Raw genomic sequence first — 15,609 nt, 5'->3', positions numbered from 1 at the left:
ATGGATGGATGGATGGATGGATGGATGGATGGATGGATGGATGCATGGATAGATGCATGGATGCATGGATGGATGGATGGATGCATGGATAGATGCATGGATGCATGGATAGATGCATGGATGCATGGATGGATGCATGCATGCACAGACCGATCACCAGATGGAGATCAACTTAGCTGCTTCATTTTCCAGGGTTTTTCTGGTCTTACATTTCTAACCAAGCCCCAGGGCCAAACCTGCCTTCATCCTGCTAATATTCCCAGGCCCTCCCACGTGCCCAGCTCCGTGAGGGACAGAGAAGGGCACTGCTGCCCTCAGGAACCCCCAAACCCACACAACTGCTCCCCAAGCCCCAGCCTGCTGAGTAAGAAAGACCCTAGGGAAAACTGCCTCCAGTCCCAAACCCAGACTCAGCATGAGAGGGTCTCAACTCCCCCGAGTTCCCCACCTGGCACCACTTCTCCCTTTTCAGCACAAACCAGCACATCTTCCCCCGAGTTGAGTTTGAGGAGACAGGCTGAGAGGACTCCAGTCTGGGAATCCTCCTCCCTGACCCTGGGTAGATGTACAGGCTAGAGATATGTGGGCCAGGCTACAGCCAGAAAGCTGGGTTGCCCGGAGCCTGGAATGTCTCGTCAGGTCCCAGACTTGCTCCCTCTGGGCAGTTTCCTGGGACTTGCTTCCTTACCCCAGGGTCAGCTCAGCTAAGCCCCAGAGACCAGCTCTTATAAAGAGGGATTTCACAGGAAATTTGGAATGTCTGGCTTCTCCTAACGAGGGCTGCTCACACACTGCGGGTGGGAATGTCAGATGTGCAGCACAGCCACTGTGGAAAACAGTCACTAGGTTAAACCCAGAATTACCCCATGACCCAGTGATGCCACTCCTAGCTACACACCCCCAAGGAACTGAAAACTGGTGACAAAACCAACAGAAAGGATTAGAATGCCCACAGCAGCACTATTTACATCAGCCAACAAGCAGAAACAACCCAAATGTCCATCTACTGACAAACAGATTAAACAAACGCAGGCTGTCCGTCAATGACTATGATTCAGCCAGGCAAAGGTAAGTGCTGACTCAGTGGCAACACAGGTGAGTCCTGAAGACACGGCACAAAGGCAAAGAAGCCAGTCGAAACAGCCACGTACTGCATGATTCCATTTATTTCACAGGAGGGGCAGATTCCCAGGACAGAAGGAAGGCCCGTGGCTGCCAGGGGTTGTGGGGAGGGAGGACGGGGGAGTGACGGTTTAACGGGTATGGGTTTCCTTCTGGGAGGCTGAAAGCGTTTTGGAATTAGACAGAGGTGGTGATTGCACAACCTTGTGAATGTCCTAAATGCCAACTAATTGTTCACTTTAGTATAGCTGAAATGGTATCTTTTGCATGTATTTTACCACAAAATCGTTTGACAGGGGAAACTGAGGTTCCAGCCATGGCCGGCTGGAAGTGGGCAGAGGCTATCTACACCACATGGGCTCGTCTTTCCCTATTCGCCACATCCCCTCCTAGTCAGCTACCTTTATTTATATGCCCTGCCTGGCTGGTGGGACTCAACGGGGCAGGTTCAGTCTGCCTTCCCCTGAGCCTTCAGCTCCCACCTCCACTGTCACCTCCTTGGAACCTTCCCCCAACCCCAAGGGGGACCCCTGGTGTCATGGCCCAATCCCCCTGCCGCTCCCATGGACCTGGTCCCCTGTCCCCTGCACCAGGCAGGTTTCCTCCTCGGCAGTTTTAGCCACACCTGTAGGAGCAGGAGTCATGGAGACTGTGGGCTGAGTCATGGCCCCTCGGTCACTGAAATGAGCCAGTGCTCTCTCAACCAAGCCACCTCCTGTGGAGACACTGCCATTCCAAAGGGTTTCCGCATGCTGGTCAATTCCAAATCCCAACTCCGCCACTTCCGAAGCTGTGTGACCTTGGGTGACGTCCTGACCTCTCTGAGCTTCGCTTGGAAAGATTCACTGGACAAAAGAGCTACGAGAATCTCGGTGCAGTTCTTGGCCCACAGAAGAGCCCCCAGAAGGAGAACACGGCTGTTACTGCGGTCTGCTACGCCGGTCACTTGGGGGAAGGAGGGAGGTGATGGCGATGATGTTAACCAAGCCAGTCACTATGGCTATCCTCGCCTTGTCAACAGGAAAACTGAGTCTGGGAGGAGTCTGTGATTCTCAGGTGAGCCCAAATGCCCCAGCCCGTAACTCCTGTCTCCCCAATGCCACATCCTGCTCCTGCTTCCAGGGGAAAACAGGCCAGGTGCAAAACCCATCCTCAGCACCTGCCCCATCTCTCCCCTCCCCTAGAGGTTCCTCAGCCACTGGGAAAGCCTCTATCATTCCCCACATTCTGCCTCAAGTCCCCCAGCTTCTCCATTCCTGCACCCCTTTACCCCAGGCACAGCAGGCCCCACCTGCACTCCAGGCCACATTTATCTCATGCGAAGACCAGAGGCAGCAGACGCTCCGGTTCCCCTCATCAAACACAATTCGCCCCACTGAACAGATCAGAAAACTGACTTGCCTAAGGTCACAGTCAGGATACGTGTGCCCAAACCCTGGTCCTCCCCATGGCCCTGCCAGCCCAGGCGCCCGCCCTCAGTCAACAGAAGGGAAGTGGCCTTGGTCCGAGCCTCCGAGGAGGCCCGTTACTGTTTCCAATTTAATTGGAGCGTTCCTGTCCGCTGGACGGCAGCCAGCTCGGCCCTGCTCCCCCGCCACAATGAGGTCTGCTCAAAATCACTTCCTCCTCCACTCCTTTTTTTGTTTGTTTCCATTTAATTTTAAAAGGAAGAGAGGGAGATAAACCACAGCACGACAAACCCTCCCTGCACTCCAGGTTCCTGGGGCTCCACCCGAGAAGCCCTGCACGGGGAGCAGCCCTCCCAGCTTGGGTATTTCACAAACATTACGCCTGGTTCTGCCGCCTCTTCCTCATTAAGTTCCGGGCGCCCCAGGAGGACGTGTTTTCCATTAGACCCAGCTCCTCCATCTGGCCTTCCCGACAGCAATCTTCTCTGCAGAGGGAAGCGAGGAGGCAGAGAGGAGGCTGGTGTCTGGGCGGTGGGGAGGGAGATGCTGGCACCAGCTGTGTAACCTGGGCAAACCACTTAACCCCGCGCCCCTGGGGCTGTGGCTGTGGGAGGGAGGGAGGCCATGCCGGAGTGGGGCTCAGGGAGCTGGGTGGCTGAGCTGGGGCTGGGCTCCTGGTCAGCACCTGGAGAGGTGGCGGGACCTGGGGTTTCAAAAGGATGGGGGTGGGGTTGGGGTCCTGGGTCTTCGTCCGTTTTGCTGTGTGGCCAAGAATGAACCAACAACCCCAGACTACCCGAAACACAGCTCCCGACATTATGCTGAGTGACAGAAGCCAGCCACAAAAAGGACAAACACTGTGTGATTCCACTTGTAGTAAGTGGCTAGAGTCACTGAATTCATAGAGACAAAAAGGAAAATGGTTGGGGCCAGGGGCTGGGGAAAGCGAGGAAGGGGGAGTTAGTTACTGTTTAACAGAGCAATTCAGTTGTGCCAAATGAAAAGTGCTGGAGATCGGTTGCTAAACAATATCAATATTCTTAACACTACTGAATTATCTGCTTACCACTGGCTGAAAGTAAATTTCACGTTATAGGTATCTACCACAATTTAAAATTAAAACAACACCTCCTCCAGGGAGGCCTCCCTGATTGCTAGTCAAGAGCTCTCAGCTGTGCTTGTGTTGTTCTGTGGTGGCCCCAAAGGCTCAGGCTGCCCCCATGAAAGGCAAAGTGTTGCCAGCAGCCCTGGCGCTCAGTAGGCCCTCAGAGCCAAGTGCAGCATGCGTCCGGGCCTTGTCTCTGGCCCACCTCACCTCAGGACCCCATGATGTCCATAGGGCATGGCTGGGCCTGCTGGGCAGCGACATGCACCTCTGATCCCTCAGAAGTGCCCAGTAAGCTGAGCTGTCCCCTCACCAGCTGCCTCCAACTGAGGTGGCCTCAAGGGACAATTAAAAAAGCCCGGGCCCAGAGAAGGGCTGACTGCTTCAGAGGGGCCCCTGGACCCCGAAACTCGAGGCCAGGCCCAGAGCCCCTCTCTCTGCCCGTCAGTCTGCAGTCTGTCCCACCCGCTCATGCCCATGCCCAGACCCCGGGTGTGAAGGCAGCCTCCCCAGGGTTCCCACCAACTTCCCTGCCTCCAACATCTGGCAAACACATCCACAGCTGTGCAGCTGCCGGAAACGCCTCCTCCCGCTTCTCCTCCATGCACACTGGCCCTCAAGGATGGCTTTCTGAGGAATTTATGGGGTCGCCCCTAGTATTTCAGAGCAGATCCCTGGAGGCATCCACCACATGTGAATGAGGACAAATGTTTCTGCTGCTAAGAATAGCTGCGCCAGCAGCAGTGTCTAGGGCGACGGAGCCCACCCACTCAACAAAGGCCCCCTCCTGCCTCCCCAACCCCTCCTAGCCCCCAGCAAGTGGCCAGGCTGGACCACAAAAGGCCTGGCTGGGAGGACCCCACTGCCGCCTGGGCTCCCAGGCCAAGCGGGAAGAATCTACTTTACATCAGCTCAGTCCAATGCTCAGAAGTGGACGCATCTGGGCCATTCGATTACCCCAGGGGCGCTGATCAATAAATGTCTGATGACAGGACAGTGATCAAGAACCCAAAAGGTCCTATGGCCCCTGCAGCCAGGAACTCAGACAGTAAACAAATGCTTCAGCGCCCAGGAGTGGCGCCAGCTGAAGCTAAGCGCCCACCTGGGATCGGATGATCCACCCAAAGAAGGGCAGGCACAAAAAGCAAGAGGAGAGCTGTAGATACCCAAGACCCTGCCAGAACACAGGGGCCCAGGCAGGCACTGCGCCACGGGGAGGGGCCCGCAGGAAGGGGGTGACCGCAGCTCAGCCCCAGCCAACACTGAGCAGAGGCTCAGGAATGTGGCCCCCCAAACATTCCCAATGTTTCAGACCCTGCTGGAACACAGGGGTCCATGGCATCCAAATCTTTCCAGCAAAGCCAAGAAGCCCAATTCTGAGACATCTCCCGATAATTCTAAAAAAACACTGACTATAAAACCAACCCAATAAATCAGTCTGACACCCAGGTACAGCCCAGGGGCTGCCAGGACGTGACCTGTGGCTTATGACGTGGTCACTGGAAGCCACAAGAAAGGATAGGGAAGGCTGGGGAGCTGAAGTGGGGTGATGGGGGGACAGGAGGCGGAGCTCCATCAACAGCTTGGAGGGGGGACCCAAGAGGCCCCCAACTCTTAAATATTAACGGGAATGAAACTTACCCAGTGACTCATTGGCACCACCTCCTCCACCCCAGTGGGACACAAACTGGCCATGAAAGGCTTCAGGCAGGGACCCTGACCTGGCCCCATCTCCAACCCAGGGAGCAAGACAGTGTCTGCCCACCCAGCCCCACTCCATGTGTGCCACACCCCAATTTCCCTGGGCAACCTCCCCCCCTGCACCCTCAGTCCTGGGGTCTCAGGAGGCTGACCCTGCCCTCCAGCCAAAGTGGCACTGGCTTTGGTGGGGACGGGGTGGGGCTTAACTCTGAACTCTCAAGCTGAGGCAATAAAACTCATTCCCACGGTATTTGCTCGAATATTGGGAACAAGAAGCTGTCCTTCCACTGGGGCTACTGAACTGCAATTATTAGTCTCAGGCTATCAGGGACTGATAGTGGGAAGCACCTGGATCCAACTGTGCCTGAAGCTTCCCTCAGGTTTTTTAGTTACTTGAACTATTTGTGCTAAATGCAGGAGGCAGAGGGAGTCTGTCCATTGCAACCAAGAGACCTAAGATAGCAACCCTCCTAAAACACAGACTCTCAGATAGGATCTCCCTGGAATCAGATCTCTTCCACCCACTAGGTCTCATCCATGCAGGTGAGGACAGGTCCGAAGCCAGCCAAGAGGAGACCAGAGAAATGGAATGGGAGACCCGGGTCAGACTCAGTGTAGGGGCAAGGGCCAGGCAGGAGTCTGGGAGAGGCTGTCCTGTGTCACCCTGAAGGGAGAGTGGGCGCCTCCCAGTCCCTTCCTGAGCTGTCAGTGGCTCTCACGGGTGAGAGAGCGGCAGCTTTGCAGATGAACGCTGCCCAGCACAGCCCAGTTCTGATCTGGGTCACTTCTCAGAGGCAGGCACACCCCTCAACGGCCGCCCCCCACAGTAACCTGAGCCTCCGGACCTCGGTTTCCGGAGGAACATCACGATCTCTCTCGGAGGGAATGCCTGCTAGCCGCACGCAGAACCAAATGTGCTGATAAACCTAGGCCAGGTTGAGCAAGCCCGGGCTGCTCCCGCCAGGCCAGAAAAAAGAGGCATTGTCTGCAGCCAGGAGCCACCACATGGGCTGTACCCATGGGCATGCCTTGGGGCCATCTGTGTTGGGGCTTCAGTTTCCTGGGTTGTAAAACAAGTGGCTGCTCCAGGCCTCGGGGGCGGCCAAGGCTTCAATCTGGAGCAGGTGGTGACCCACTGGAGCAGGTGGCGACCCCAAGCCCCCACCCTACAGGCACTGATGCACCCCAGCTCCACTTCTCCTCCCGACCTCCATGGGGCCATGTGCTTGTTACAGCTCCCATTTCCCAGGGAGAAGACCGAGGCTCTTTGCACAGGCAGAAGCAGGTCAGCGGGAAGATGATCAAACGCCACTTCCATCTTCCAGGCTGACCCTGAGCAGCCACGGGAGGGGACACCTCACAGCCACTGGTGCAGCCAGTCCCCAACCCAGCATTTGGTGGCACCAGCTCCTTCCATCACAGCGACCCTGTGAGGGATTCTGTTATCATTCCCATTCTACAGCTGGAGAGACTGTTGCACAGAGAGGCCGAGCAACTTGCCCAAGGTCACACAGCCAGCAAGGGCACAGCCTGGATGCAAACCCAGGCGAGCCACTTCTTATGTCCAGCTTATCCACTGTGTCCTGGGACGCTGTCACTGGCATACCCATGCCACCTGCTCAGCCTGGAGGAGACTGTAGTCTCTCCCACCAGGCTAGAGCCAGGCCTTGCAGACCTCCCGTCCCATATCCCTGCTCACGAGACCAGGCCAGGTCCTGCCAGCCAGAGGTGCCCATGGGCCGCGCAGACAGGCTGTGGGCATCTCCACGTCCACTTGAGAGCCTGCTGCATACCGTCCACCCCAGGCCCAAGAGGAGAGGCAAGGCCACATCCTCACCTCCCTCACAGCCCCAGCTCCATGACCTCCCTCATCAGAACCCGGAATCTGGACTCCAACCCTTGCTGCTTCACTTCCTCTCCCCCCACAACCGCGAGCACAAGATCCATGAAGCAAGAGTCACACCTTTGTGTCCCGCAGAGTCCCAGCACACTGCACACGGCAGGTGCTCAGTAAATGCTTGCTGAATGCATGGACATCCTAAGAGCAAATCGCAGGCGTGGAGCTGAAGCTCAAAGACCAGTTTGCAAACAGAGAGACTGAGGCTGAGAGCACAGACGGGGTGTGCTTAAAGCCCAGATTTCGGGGTGCCACCTATACCAGGTCAGGTCCATCAAAAGGCAGCCAAGTGTCCCAAATATCAGGTAACTGACCCTAGGTCCACACAGCCGGCCGGCTCCACTCCAGGTCTCCATGTGGCCAAGAACTCTGATCCCCACTCCTGGAAGCCCCAGTGCCAGCCCCAGTGCCAGCCCCCGTGGCGAGACTATAAGGCCGTCACTGCCACTAAGGAATTGTGTGGCCTCCGCCAAGTAGCCTGCCCTCTCTGGGCCTAGTTTCTCCATTTGTCAAGGGCACCTGGTAAACCCGGGGCTTGCTGGGGAATGAGTGCAACCCAGGTTCTGCGGAAGTCACCAGATATGTGTGAAGAGTGTCCGGGGCCTGGGGCGAAGCCAGGGTAGAACCTGAGAGCCTCCTGCCTCTGGGTCCTGTCCCCTTAGCAAGGCTGTCTGAGGGGACTGCGAACAGCAGGTGGCAGGTGGGGTCTAGGGCCCTGTGGATTTGGTTCTCGGCAAGAAAGGCAGGTTCGAGCAAGGCCTCCTTCCTGGAAAGTCCGGCCTCCCTGGATGGGGCTTCCTGCACTCCCAGGCACAAAGGGGTTCTCGGCCACCCAGACTTGTCCTGCACCCTCAGGCTTGGAGTGGGGAACAGTACCAACCGCCGCCAGGGCCAGGTCCCCCACCTCCAGAGACTGGCGTCGCCAGCTGTGTTCATTTCCCAGGGCTGCCATAAAAAAGACCTCAAACCAGGAGGCTTAAAACAACACTGATTTATTTATTTTTGTTTTTTTATTATTTTTTGACAGGGTCTCACTCTGTGGTCCAGGCTGGAGTGCAGTGGCACAATCATGGCTCGCTGTAGCCTTGACCTCCCAGGCTCAATTGATCCTCCTGCCTCAGCGTGGGACTACAGGCATGCTGCCACCATGTCCGGCTCATTTTTGTGCTTTTTTGTAGATAGGGTCTCGCCATGTTGCCCAGGCTGATCTTGAAATCCTAGGCTCAAGTGATGCGCCCACCTTGGCCTCCCAAAGTGCTGGGACTGCAGGCGTGAGCCACCAACCAACAGCAATTTATTCTCTAACAGTTCTGGAGGCCAGAAGTCCAAAATCAAGGTGTCAGCAGGGCCCCACTCCCTCCAGAAGCTCAAAGGGAGGCTTCTTCCTGCCTCTTCCAGATGCTGGTGGCTCCAGGCATTCCTTGGCTTGTGGCTTCAGCCCTCCAATCTCTGCCTTCATCTTCTTGTAGCTCCTGTAGTCTTGTTGTCGCCTCTTCTGTCTCTTCTAAGGACACTGGTCTTTGGATTCAGGGCCCACCTGGGTAACCCAGGAGGAGCTCATCTCAGAACACATCTGCACAGACCCTTTTATCAAATACGGTCTCTCTTTGACAGGGGCTGGGTTACTAGGACATGGACCTACTTCCTGGGGGGATCACCACTCACCCCACTCCACCAGCCCCCGCCTTCTCTGACATTGCCCTTTTCCAGAAAGCTCACTCCCTGCCTAGCTCTGAGTCAACCCCAGCGGAACCCCATGAAGCAGAGGGGGAAACAGAGGCACAGGGAGTTCAGCTGATGCCCAGGGGACAAAGTGGGGACAAGGTTTGAACCTGGCTTTCCGAGTGGCCCCAACACAGTAGCCGCTGGGCATGGGCCTCCCTCCCATTTACAGGAAACAAGGGACTCTCACGCCCACGCCTCTCAGCTAAGGGCCAAGCTGGCAGTGAGTCACCCCCACTCCACAGGCCAAGAAGAGGCTTGAAGCAACTCATCGGGGGGACCAGACAAACGATGGGCCCAGGGAGGGCTTCCTGGAGCCTCAGCTTGCTCCAGTGTCAACAGGGGAGCAAATCCCACCTCCCGCTGCTCTCTCGGGAGGATTCAACCAGACCCTGGAAGCGGACAGCTTGGCACACAGGTCCCTGGCAATCACCACCTCCCTGGTTATTAGCAGGCCTGGCCCGACCCACACAGCTGCCCACCCAGCCTCTGACCCCAGCCACAGAAAGGGCCCATTATGACATCACAGGCCAGGAATGATGTGACTACCCTGGGAAGGGGGCTGGCCCTAGGAACAAAGGGCTCATTGTCATGCAAATGAACGACTCCGGAGGAAGGGGGCGGTTCCTCCACTCTGGGGTGCCCCTCCTGCCCTCTAACTTCTAAGCCACATTGGAAACCGACCCCCCAACCTGTAGAAGTGTGGGCCTCTCTGGGCCTCTGCTCTGGGCTAAATGAGGCATTCTCTCAGCCTGGGAAATGGGACCCTCCCAGTTCTGAGCCACATCCCCAGAAAACAGGACCGCCTTGGAAGACAGGAATAGTATGAGGGACCTCTGGGGATGAAAGAGGGTGATCGCCTTAGCACGCTAAGCATGACCCTGAGCAAAGAAGCAACTGCCTTGGAAATGCCATTCAATTGGTAATACTGCAGGTCTGCAGCTGTGTGTCTTTGAGCAAGCTGCCTACCCTCTCTGTGCCTTATCAGGAGAGGGTGACTCTGTGCCCACTTTACAAGGCTATGGGAAGGACACAATGAACTAAGGTATGTGGAATGCTCACCTCGCCTTGGTCCTCAGCACACAAGGCTGAGGCTGTTGGCACCCCTCCCCCACTCCCCGTGCCTACGGCACCCCTGGGTTCCTTCTCATGGCCATATCTAGGAGGGGTAGGCTCTCTTGGGATGCTTGGTGGGTACCCCAGGGGCAGTCAGAGAAAAAGCGTGAGAACTTTTCCCGGTTTTCCAAATCGTCCCCAAAATGCAGGGCCTCCTTCCCCAGAGAGGCCCCATTTATGGGGAGGGGACAGGCTGAGGCCCCGTGGGGGACACTGAATCAGGCACAACTGTCTCCTAAGTGCCTGCTACATACCCAGTGTGCTGGGGACACAGCAGTGACCAAGATGAACAAAATCCTGGATGGAGGGGTGCTAGAGTGTGAATGTTTATGTCCCCCAAAAATCTGTATGTTGAGACCTAATCATCACGGGACAATGTCAGAGCATGGGGCCACTGGGAGGTGATGAGCTGTCATGAGTGGGACTGGTGCCCCCGGAAAGCCACCCTGCCCCTCTTCCTGGGAGAAGCCACCATCTATGAACCAGGAAACGGGCCCTCTTCCCATGTGACACCAAATCTGCCAGCCTCTTGGTCTTGGACGTCCAGCCTCCAAAACTGTGAGCAATAAAGTTCTATTGTTTGTGGGCCACCCAGTCCAAATAGACTAAAATAAGGTGGGGACAGGGGTGACGGGCATACAGCAGAACCCGGTGGCGACGGTGTTACAAGGAGCAGTGAAGGTATCACAGGGAGTCACAACCTGACATCAGGCCTCTCTCAGGAGGCACCATTAGCAGAGGCCTAAATCAGGGAGGCTGAAGGTCTCAGGAAAGGGTGTTCCCAGAAGAGGTTACAGCCAGGCCGGGTATGGTGGCGCAGGCCTGTAATCCCAGCACTTTGGTAGGCCGAGGTGGGTGGATCACTTGAGGTCAGGAGTTCAAGACTAGCCTGGCCAACATGGCAAAACCCTGTCTCTACTCAAAATACAAAAATTAGGCATGGTGGTGCAAGCCTGTAGTCCCAGCTACTTGGGAGGCTGAGGCAAGAGAATCACTTGAACCTGAAAGAAAGGTGGCCACAGCTCTGCAGTCCAGCCTGGAGGAAAGAGTAAGACTTTGTCTCAAAAAAAAGAGGTTATAGTCAGTGCGAAGGTCCTGAGGCAGGCCCATGATTAGGGGCCCCAAAGAACAGCAAAGAGGCTCATGAGGCTAGATGCCCCCACACCCTCTTCCACCCCTGTCCCTCCAGACCCTAAGCTATGACTGATGCCCACGGGACACAAGCCTCCACCACGCCACTGTGATGACAGGAACACCCTTACAGCAGCTCAGTCGTGGGGCCCCCACAGGCCCTGCAGGCACCACCTGTCCCCCAGCCTGGGATGCTCTGGAGCCCTCTGGGATCCTCAGGCACAAAGCAAACCCCGCCTGGACCCCCTGGGATGTCCAAGGGACCAAGCAAACATTAGCTGGGCTTGGTGGCATGCGCCTATAGTCCCAGCAACTTGGGAGGCTGTGACAGGAGAATCACTTGAACCCAGGAGGCAGAGGTTGCAGTGAGCTGAGATCGCGCCACTGTACTGCACTCCAGCCTGGGTGATGGAGTGAGACTCAGTTTCAAAAAAGGGAAAAAAAAAAAATCTCAAGATCCCAGGATCCTGTGCGCCCTTCACCCAGCCTCCCCCAAGAATAACATCCTGAGACAACGACAATTCATCATCCGTATCATAACCAGGAAGGCAGCATGGATACAGCCAGCCGTATGCAGATCGCAGCAGTGTCCAATGCACTCACTTGTGTGTGTGTGTGTGTGTGTGTGTGTGCATGTGCGCGTGTATCTGTGTGGGTGTCTGCATGTGAGTATGGGTGTGTGTGTGCGAGTGTGAGTGTGCGTATGACTGTGAGTGTGCATGTGAGGATGCGTGTGCATGTTCGCGAGTGTGTGTGTATGCGTGCGCATGTTAGTGTGACTGAGTGTATGTGTATGGTGTGCATGTTCACGAGTGTGCGTGTGAGTATACATGCGGGTATATGCATGTGTGTGTGCATGTAAGTGTGAGTGTGCGTGTATTTAGTTCTATGTGTTCTTATCACATGTGCAGACTCCAGTGATCACAACCAGGCCATGCCAAGCTGCCTCGTCACAAAGGCCCTGTGCTGACTTCTGTTCTGAACCTTACCCAGGACTCTTCTCCACTGGGTAGGAAAATCGAGTCCCTGAGGACTTTGGCAAAGGTCGGGGCAGCCACAACACAGCTCTGTGGCCAACCCAAGTGGACACCAAGGCCTTGGGGGTGACAAACGGACACGTATGGCCACCCCCCGCCTTCAGAGGCCACTCTCGAGGTCCCAGGAGAGGCTCCACGACATGAGACAACGGGCAGCTGGCATGGGGGGCCTGGATACCCGGGGAACTCCCCGCTGGCTCCTGCTGGTCCAAGAGCGGAGGCCCTGAGCCAGTCACTGGCCCAGCATCCGGTGTCACTTACAAACCCAGGACGGCTGCCACCTTCCGCAGGAGAACTAGCCCTCCCGCCCCAGCCCCCAGGCCACACCAGGCACTGTGGGGGGTGCCTCGCCCAGGGCTGGCACGGAGAGGCTCAGGCTGAGTGGGAGACGGGGCAGAACAGGCAGGCATGGGGGGAGACCTGGGGACCCCAAACAAACGCAGAGCCTGGGAAGCACCCACCCAGCCTACCTCCCATTATCTGGGCCCAGGTTTCTATAAAACAGGAGAGCTCTCTGCAGAGAAAAAAAGAAAACTGGACGGAACTCCAACGTAAATCCAACCTTGTGGTTACAATTACGGAGACCCACCCAGGCCAGCACTGCGCGGACCCCTTCAGGCTTCTCTCGGGCTCTCCCGAGACACACCGGCAGGCTGCAGTGCTACCACTGTGGTAAAGGACAAGGAAACTGAGGCTCGGTGGGATTCCAGGACTTGCCCAAGGTCACACTATCCTTGAGGGATTGAGCCGGCACTGGAACCTCAATCCGGCCACTACAACTTCATAAACACCATCGCCCTGAGATGCCGAAATCCCAGGGCCACCCCCGCCCCCAGACCAGGTGCGTGTATTGTTAGCATCGAGAAAACAACTTCAGCACCAGCGAATTATTGACTGTGAGCCTATTATGAGCCAGAAGGCAGGTTTCATTCACTCCCTTAAGCCATATAGCCTACGAGGTGGGGAAAGATGCAACATCCATTTGCCAGATGGGAAAACTGAGGCTCAGAGACAGTGAGTTACTTGCCCAAGGTCACACAGCCAGGAAGCATCCAACCAGGACAGGAACCCAGGCAGTCTGCACCGAGTTCCCCCCAAAACTGCAGCTCCTTCTCCCGTCAGTCTCATGCTTGTGTAGACCCCACTGTTGCCCCATTTTACAGACGAGGAAATTGAGGTCTGCAAAGGGGAGGCGACATGCCCAAGGTCACACAGCATAGAAAGGACGGAACCAGGACTCAAACCCAGGTCTGTGGCAAAAGAGCAACACTGCCTGGAAGCCCAGCCCTCTCCCCTCCCTAGCCTGGGCTCGGAGGTCCCCAGGAGCCATTCCCGCCACCTCCCTGCGGCCGCAGCACACCCGGACCTCAGGACAAGTCACTCCCTCATTCCCCAGCTTGCAACTAAAGGCTCCTTGTGAGCTCGGGAAGCCCTTCCAACTTTCCAGTGTTTATCCCGGCTTCTCACTGCCAAGTCCCTGGGCAAGCCTGGGCCGGTGGCGCTGATTTCAAACCAGACACGGGCACCGAGCCAAGCGCCACCTCGGTGGGGAGCCGGGCGCCGGGGCCGGGCTGCAGCGCTGCCTGCACCTGGCTCTCCCCTGCCTGAGCCCACCCCGGCGCCCCAGGGCAGAGCCTCGGGAGCACCCACCATCACACACCCTCCTGAAGTCAACTCTGGAACAGAAGCCCCCTGAGTCCTCAAGGCTTGCCATGCTCCCCAGCAGGGACGCCGGATGTGCACCAAGGCTCCGGGAGGGGAGCCTGGTGCCCACCCGGGTCCCCTCCCACGCAGGCTGGCCAAGAAGCCTCTCCCCAGCCAGCCCGGCCAGCGCCTCGGAGCGCTCTTTTCTGTGACTGCAGCAACTTTGTCCGATAAGACAGCCCTGCACACCATCCCGCTGAGCTCAGGGCCGACAACACTGTGCTGCCAGAGGAGGGTCCGGCCGCCCCCCCGCTGGCTGACCTGCGGCCACTCGGCCCCCAGCCCTGGCCACCACCTCCAGCGACAGAACTGGGGCTCTTTCCAGATGAATTCCTCGGCCCCCAACCAGCGCCCCCTGCACAGAGCCTGCAGGCCACAGCCCTCCACCCCAGTCTGTGCCCACCTCCCCCGACCAGAGTGACCCGGCCACACTGTGCCTCCCTGCGCACACCAAGCCGGCGACTTCTCTTACCCGAGCACATGACCAACCTCGCTCACGTCAGCTCCAAACACAACTTGAAGTAACTCTCCCACAAGAAAAAAAAAAGAAAAAGAAAAAGAAAAAGTGCCAGCCAGCGGGCCAGCGGAGTCCACACACACAGGCTGTGCTGCCGGCTTCCAGGAGGCACACCGCAGCCAACATCAGACCCATCCTTCCCCCAGGATGACACCCGCAGAGGGGCGGCCCCAGAGGGCGGCCTCACCTTCCCGCGAGACTACAGCTCCCATCCCGGCCCGGGAGGCCCTGTGGGGCCAGGCCAGGCCCCCCAGGCTTGCAGCCCGATGCCCCCCAAACCCGGGCAGGCCAAAGCCCACTAGCGACAAGAGCAGGGCCGCCTGACCCCACGGCTGGGACGCGAACGAGACGTCGGGCCTCCAGCGGTCCGTTCTCGCCTCTGCCACTCCGGGCCTATAAACACAGAGAATTACATAAGTCCACTCCTCTTGTTTGGAAGCCAAAAGTACGAGCTTTTTCTCCCAGCCTTGGCAGTAAGTAATAATTCCTCATCGCCATGGTAACCCTGGCGGGCTTCCAGCCGACACTCGGGAGCTGAAACACTGTGAGGCCTTTTTATAGCTCGGCTAGAAAAACCTCTTCACTCTTCGCTCGCTGGCAGGCGAAAGCGAGCTCCAGCCCCGCTTCTCCCCCTTTAACCCGCTTCCTCCCAGCCTGGACTGTCCAGCCTCGGGCCGCACCTGCACCTCCACCCTGCGGCGCAGCTCTGGCGCCCTGGCTGGGGCCTGGCTCGGGACTGGCTCGGAACCCAGGCCTCGGCCCATGCCTCCCCCGTCCTCCGTCCTGAGGGCCAGATGGCCAGAGGGGCAGGCTCTCCCTTGCAAATATTTCTGTCCTTCTTTTAATCCTAGGAAAAGAAAGCTTGACCCCCTCACACTGGCATTCTGATCTAGGGTCATCTCGGTGACAGGCCTAGAAAAGAAGACATGGCCAAATAATACACACACACACAGGCCAACAACGATGGCTTGGTAGTCAGCCAGGAGTCTGAACCTTGGCTGCAATTAGCTGTGTGACTCAGAGACAAGTCTGAGCTTCTCTGGGTGTCAACTTTCCATCCGTAGAAGGGGCAGGCTGAGTTCTGCTTCTCCAAGCGCTGTGGAAAGCAGAGACGAGGTGCCAGGGGAAGCTGCTGGAGCTCCCAGGAG

At 57.2% G+C, this 15,609-nt stretch overlaps 1 protein-coding gene across 1 annotated transcript in view; it reads right to left on the bottom strand.

Moving 5' to 3' along the window:
• NCOR2 (nuclear receptor corepressor 2) overlaps positions 1–14,465 on the bottom strand; it is a 193,981-nt gene extending 179,516 nt beyond the window's left edge. Inside the window, exon 1 of the mRNA XM_011948414.1 lies at positions 14,417–14,465. The gene's annotated coding sequence lies outside the window, so the exon portion shown is untranslated. The remainder of the gene's footprint in view (positions 1–14,416) is intronic.
• Positions 14,466–15,609: the final 1,144 nt, after the last annotated feature.

This window comes from Colobus angolensis, unplaced genomic scaffold (genome assembly GCF_000951035.1).
Source record: "Colobus angolensis palliatus isolate OR3802 unplaced genomic scaffold, Cang.pa_1.0 Scaffold28, whole genome shotgun sequence".
Classification (NCBI taxonomy): domain Eukaryota; kingdom Metazoa; phylum Chordata; class Mammalia; order Primates; family Cercopithecidae; genus Colobus; species Colobus angolensis.
This window is presented reverse-complemented; position numbering and strand designations above follow the sequence as displayed.